Source organism: Amblyomma maculatum, chromosome 8 (assembly GCF_055883805.1).
Source record: "Amblyomma maculatum isolate TAMU_Amacu chromosome 8, ASM5588380v1, whole genome shotgun sequence".
NCBI lineage: Eukaryota > Metazoa > Arthropoda > Arachnida > Ixodida > Ixodidae > Amblyomma > Amblyomma maculatum.
In genome coordinates, this window is record NC_139351.1 from 126,161,800 (window position 1) to 126,168,565 (window position 6,766).

A 6,766-nucleotide genomic window follows, 5' to 3' on the forward strand; every position below is an offset into this window, starting at 1 on the left:
CATGTGGTTTCGGACTTCTTACATGCGTTTACATTTGGCTCGTAAAAACATCGCGCGTTTCAGCTCGCTGCGACATTACCGACATTGTATACCCCAGAGTGTGTTTCTAATAAAGATTATGCACGAACACGCCGCGTGTCCGCAATTGTCTAGAATTTGTAAACTGAAATATAGATCAATCGCTTTTAACGGTAAAGAGTCCTCGCAGCTGCAAACTTTGCAATAGTTTGCTTATGACAGTCAGTCCGAAGCATTCCCTCTCAACCTACGATTATTCACTCAACAGGATTTCACTAACCCGCACATCTTCTTATAAATATCTCGGCGTTCATCTTACCGAAAATCTTTCATGGGCGACGCATATTGAAAATATAACCGCCAAAGCATCGCGCACGCTCGGCTATCTAAAGCGAAATCTACATAGCGCACCTGTTTATACTCGTAAGCTTGCATTAACTTTCGTTCGTCCTCAACTAGAATATGCATCAGCCATCTGGTCACCACATCAAGAGTATCTAATCAAATCCCTAGAAGCTATTCAAAACCGTGCAGCACGTTTCATTTCCCATGATTACAGCCGCCATACCAGCGTGACTAACATCAAGTTGTCCTTATCACTCACAAGTTTACAATCACGTCGGGATATCGCGCTTATCTGCTTGCTACATAAACTAATCTACAGTCACCATGCATCAACTGTGCCACTTACTAGACCGACTCGCACCTCCCACCGCCTGAATAATAATATAAGTTTTCAACGTCTATTCGGCCGAACACATACATTTAACTTCTCTGCCTTGCCACGGGCTATAAAGGGTTGGAATGGTCTTCCCGAACGCATCGCTAACATATCTGACCCACTAAAATTCAAAAACGAATTGAGTACCTTTTTGCAGTCAGAATAACTTTTTTATATTGCGTTCACTGTGTGCAGGTTGATTTCGTCCTATGCCGCTAACTACTGTATAATGTCATAATCCTCGGTTTATTACTTCCCATGCATGCTCTAATACTTATTTGCAGTTCCAGTCCTGTATTACTGTTAACTTTTGTATTTTAAACTATGTACCACTGTTCCTTTTGATACACTGTAACCCCTCCCCCTCACACAATGTTCCATGTTTGGAACCTGTGAGGTATTTGTATAAATAAATATAAATAAATAAGAACGGCCTTTTTGTAAACAGGACCGTTTTGTAAAGCACGTAAATACGATTGTTTCATTACCTGCGCAAACGGTAAATTTTGTAAATAATTTAACCTGTTATCGAAGATTGTGATAAGAAACGGGCACACGTCTCTTAAAGTATGGGCGCAAGGGTAATCGAAGTATTAACGTGGCGTTGCCATACAGTCGTGACCACCAGTCGTTGCCTTAGTTATTACCATACAGTCATCAGCTACCTCATTATGTGGAAGACTATACGCGATATACAAAACGTTGCTGTGACCAAGCCTCTGGTACAGTCGTAAGTAGGCTACCATTTCATGTAAAAGAACACCCGAAAAAGAGGTATAAAGCTTACCTTTACGAAAAACCGTACGAATACTTCGGCGTGTCCTAGAGGTATGCGTATTTAGCTCGGGATTCAAGGGTCCGGTTCCCATTGCAGGGCAGCTATCTTTCACAACGCCGCAGCTAGTACAGATGTAGCGTATAAGTAGTAGTTTGTCTTATGGTCTCCCTCCTGACCACACAACGTGACCGCACAACGCGCGTGTGTGTGTGTGTGTGTGTGTGTGTGTGTGTGTGTGTGTGTGTGTGTGTGTGTGTGTGTGTGTGTGTGTGTGTGTGTGTGTGTGTGTGTGTGTGTGTGTGTGTGTGTGTGTGTGTGTGTGTGTGTGTGTGTGTGTGTGTGTGTGTGTGTGTGTGTGTGTGTGTGTGTGTGTGTGTGTGTGTGTGTGTGTGTGTGTGTGTGTGTGTGTGTGTGTGTGTGTGTGTGTGTGTGTGTGTGTGTGTGTGTGTGTGTGTGCGTGCGTGCGTGCGTGCGTGCGTGCGTGCGTGCGTGCGTGCGTGCGTGCGTGCGTGCGTGCGTGCGTGCGTGCGTGCGTGCGTGCGTGCGTGCGTGCGTGCGTGCGTGCGTGCGTGCGTGCGTGCGTGCGTGCGTGCGTGCGTGCGTGCGTGCGTGCGTGCGTGCGTGCGTGCGTGCGTGCGTGCGTGCGTGCGTGCGTGCGTGCGTGCGTGCGTGCGTGCGTGCGTGCGTGCGTGCGTGCGTGCGTGCGTGCGTGCGTGCGTGCGTGCGTGCGTGCGTGTGTGTGTGTGTGTGTGTGTGTGTGTGTGTGTGTGTGTGTGTGTGTGTGTGTGTGTGTGTGTGTGTGTGTGTGTGTGTGTGTGTGTGTGTGTGTGTGTGTGTGTGTGTGTGTGTGTGTGTGTGTGTGTGTGTGTGTGTGTGTGTGTGTGTGTGTGTGTGTGTGTGTGTGTGTGTGTGTGTGTGTGTGTGTGTGTGTGTGTGTGTGTGTGTGTGTGTGTGTGTTCTATTTTGCCCTTTCCTCAGCGCCAGCTGGCCAGTCCGAGCGATAGCTGTGAGGCTTCTTTTGGTCAATAAGGAAGAGACTGTCACGATCACGACCTAAGTGTAATGATAGAACTACCGTTGCCATCGTTTTCACGAGTTTTGTGCCGAGACTCGCTTGATTTTATTGCCGAGCTAAACATGCAGAAATTCTTTTCGGAGGATAGCATTGCCTATTTAAATTTTATGACCAGGGAGACTGAGCCGGTGAACCACGTATTAGAACGAAGATGCGGAGTGTGTAGCTCCCAGTATCGATGAAATGTGCACTGTCAAGTATTTCTATTCATGCACTGATCTCCTGGTTACCCGCCAGGAAACAATTTCGTAAGAGAACGGTCGCCTCCACCCGGGAGGAGGCGACCTTGCTCGGATCCTCTTAAACGCGGGGCTTGAGTGTTTGCTAGTTTACTTTCCGTTCCTCTAATCACTCGCCGTCTTCACGATATAGCTTCTTTTACTTATTCAAGCCGGAACCGTATGTTCCGGTGTATAAGACGTGGTTTTTGACTCAATTTTATATCGCTGCGTCTTATGTAGTGGAGTGGCTGATAAACAACGAAAAATATGTAGCACTATATCTTTCGCCGTTCCCACAAGAAAAACTACATAAAAAAGTAAAATGATATAAGAAACGGAAAAGTTGAATTATTTTTGAAATTCTGGGACAAGGTCGCGTTGGTTCAAAATACCGGTCACGTGACGAAGCACTGTCGGGGGCTGGTAAAAAATATTTGGTGCTCTGCCTTTAAATATCTCGACCTTTGCAGCAGCCATGCATCTGGTAACAGGATGCTGATAACTTAAAGTGGATGAGACTCGTGGCGATTCCAACCAAAGACTATACTATCTCTCTCTGCCTTTGCAGCAGCCAATCACTTGATAACTGGGACGCTGATAACTTAAAGTGGATGAGACGCGTGGCGATTCCGACCAAAGATTATACTATCTACATCGTGCGCCTGCGCGTTGAATTTGAAGCGATTTGTACTAGGCCTAACAGGTTGCAAAGACGCGGTGGGCGGCTAACCAAGCATCATCTTTCGAAACGTTTTCTCATCAAATTGTCCAAAACAGACACTGATCGACCATGTTAATGTAATCATAACTGCTAACTTAAATACAGCATTCTTGACTAGCTACAGTTTCGCCTTCTAGACGTAATCGAAGCCCAACAACAAGTTCTTGCCAGCTGATCTTCTGACCACCGGCGCCAAGAGCAGGTCTCCTCTTCTATGGCGGACGGAAGAACTTACGCCAACGTGTAGTCTCGGCCTGTTTGGATGTGTGTTCTCATCTGTGAACTTGGACGCATAACTTGTTCGCCGCCGGCGCAAACGCAGTAAGTGGGATGGCGATCGGCCAATTTTGCCCCCTTTCGTCGCGAACGTTGCATTCATCGAACTTTTAGTCAGTTCAGAACATAGATACCTGTAATTACTTCTTGTTAACCTGGAGGACATGCGAAAATCTAGGAGCGGAAGGTGCAGGCAACACCAAGTCGCATGTCCAAGGGTGCTAACCGCACGCCTTTGACATGTGCAAGTGAAGGCAGTGTCGCTATTTCAGAAATTACTGCATTCATCTGTGAGCGAAATGATCATCTTACCGCATAGGATTGATTTCGTGCGCGAGAGCTGTAATGTATACAAAAGGCTGTGACGAGAGAAAGGTAAAGAGCTCGAATATCGTTAGTACTGGAAACCAGAATGTTTCGTAACGAGTAATAAGTATTCTTGGTGAAGGCTGCCCCGCCGCGGTGGCTCAGAGCTAGGGCGCTCAAATACTGAACCCAAGGACGCAGGATCGAATTCAGGCCGCTACAGTCGCTTTTCAATAGAGGCAAAAAAAAAAAAAAAAAAAAGCAAGGCGCCCGTGTACCATGCGATGTCAGCACACTTTAAAAACCGCAGGTGGTCGAAATTTTCGAAGTCTTCTACTATGGCGTCCCTCATATTCCGAGTCGCTTTGAGACTAATTATAAATCCTACAATTCCGAAGGAACCGAATCGTGCGAGACGTTTTCAAAGTCACGCAAGGCTGTTCAACTTCCCGGTGCCCGAGCAAATCCGAATTTCCAGAACTGCAGAATTTTTGGAATTTCCCCCCGCGTGCTGTGTTTCCTCTTCCAAAAATATACATAATTGTGATAACCACATGATGCAGCGATTGTGGCGATTTTTAATAAACGGCCGGAATGTGCGGTGGACGCGGTTCTGGTTGCGCTTGCCTTAGCTTTGTTCAATTTACAGTCGCCCCTTGACGCACTACCTGTGCATTACCTGCCTCAGTTAATGTCCGTTAAAAGAAGGCGTTTGGAGAGCGATCACAAGTGATTCGTGTTCCGTGTGACAGAGTGCGTACGAAGTACTCCTTGGTGTACAGTGGCCGCTATTCTTTTCTTTTCTTTTTTTTTTTTTTTTTTGCGTAGCATCGCGAAACGCGGCCTATGTACCAGAAAGTTATTCACCGCTCGCTCCGGCTTTCACTGCCGAAACTATGTGCTTGCGCGGAAAAAAAAAAAACAGAAAAAAAAAAAAAAACGTCCGGGACGTCACGAGGATGTTCCGTTATCGCGTCAAGGATACTAGTCATCGCATGATATCGCACTGAGTGGTTGTGCCAAGAAGTGCTCGGCATTCCTTTAACCGCCTTTCGAGCCGCGCACCGCAAAGCGGTTTTTTTATTGTGGACAATGACCGAGATAATTTGCCTCTTTTAAAAATCTTCATACGCTTTCTTACCTACTTGGCGTCACCACTTAATTATGATTGATTATTGAGGCTTCCAATTTTAAATTTCAATGAGACAAATATGAACATTTGTTTCCGGAATAGTTGGTTCATGCTTTCGGGAGGAATAACTTTATTTGGTCTCCGGCAGGGTTTAACGCGACTGGGCCTAGTTTGAAATCTGGGCGCGTATTCCGAGTTTGCGTCGTTATCGAAAGTGTCGCTATCTCCCCGACCTCAAGACAGCTGATTGGTGGAGACACCGACACATGATGTTGACATCTCTTCCGGTTCCGTAGTGCCAGCACCCAGTTCCGGCGTTTTGACCAATTAGATGACTCGATGTGAGCTAGCGACACTTCGATAACGACGCAAACTCGGAATACGGGCCCTGGTCTCTTCGCCGCCACGAGGACCTGCTGGACGGCCCCGAGTTGGTCGTTGAGGCTGGAGCTGCGCAGAGCGAAGGACCACCTCGGCGAGAGGATTTCGGGATTAACGCCAGTCAATTGTGCCTTGCACTCCCAGAGTGCGTGTTAAAGTGTTGCTATGTTTGTCTTGCAGAGCTTGCATGTGTTGGTGGCATGTATTTTGGAGTAAATCCTGTAGTACTGCAGCGGGTTAGGGTATGTATTTGTTTGTAATTGCCTCCTGGCGACTGCCTGAGCTCTTCATAGTTTACTGCTAGGCAGAGGGAAGGTCCGGTGGGCCAGATAAGCTTTGGTTAAGTCATTAAAGCTCGTCAGCCTCTCTCTCTCCCCGTGTCTTCTTCATGACTCTCTCCGGCACGGTATGCGAGACCTCGTGCGAAGGAGTGAGCGACATCGTTGAGGTTCATGAGACGCGTAGAGACGTTCCCCATATGTGCCGGGAACCAAACTAGCTCGGCCTTGTCCGGTGAGAGTTTATTATTCGACGACCCCGCAATCGGGATCAGTTATGGCTAGTGCGATGGCTAATACTTCGGCCACTTCAGCGTGTCAGGACTTCACGCTGATGGAGCGGACAAGCGTTCCGACAATGTCGACGACCGTCTTGACACTCAGCAGCGTATACGTAAACGAAGCGCGCTTCCCTCGCTTTTCCTTAGTTCCGCTACAGGCCCGCTGCTCTGACTTGTCTTCTGCCTTGATTATACGTCGGGTGTACGTTTCTCTGTACTTGTGCGTTCTTGACGTTCCGCGAGATAATTTCTTTCTACCCGTGTTGATGGTGGTAGCCAATGCCAAGCCGCTCGAGTATGTGTCTTCCAGCCGCAGTGGTCGTTAGTCTTTCTAGCTGTGATATGTGCTGCGCTTTTGCAGGCTCATCTAACGTGTCGTGGAATCCTAATTGTAGCAGGAGCTCTGTGCTAGTCGAATCCAAGCGCCGTATTGTATACTCTCCGTATAATTATGTCTATATTGTTCTTCTCTGCCTTGTACCAATTATGAAAGGCATCCATGTAGGTTATGTGGCATATGACAAAAGAGTGCACGAGTCGTATCAGGCTCTCTTCACTCATGCCACTTCTTCTATTGG

At 47.4% G+C, this 6,766-nt stretch overlaps 1 long non-coding RNA gene across 2 annotated transcripts in view; it reads left to right on the plus strand.

Annotated features, from left to right (window-relative positions):
• The first annotated feature begins 3,480 nt into the window (after positions 1–3,480).
• LOC146182501 (uncharacterized) overlaps positions 3,481–6,766 on the plus strand; it is a 70,039-nt gene continuing 66,753 nt past the window's right edge. For both annotated transcript variants that reach the window (XR_014700062.1, XR_014700063.1), the window contains exon 1: positions 3,481–3,855. This is a non-coding gene — a long non-coding RNA (uncharacterized LOC146182501). The remainder of the gene's footprint in view (positions 3,856–6,766) is intronic.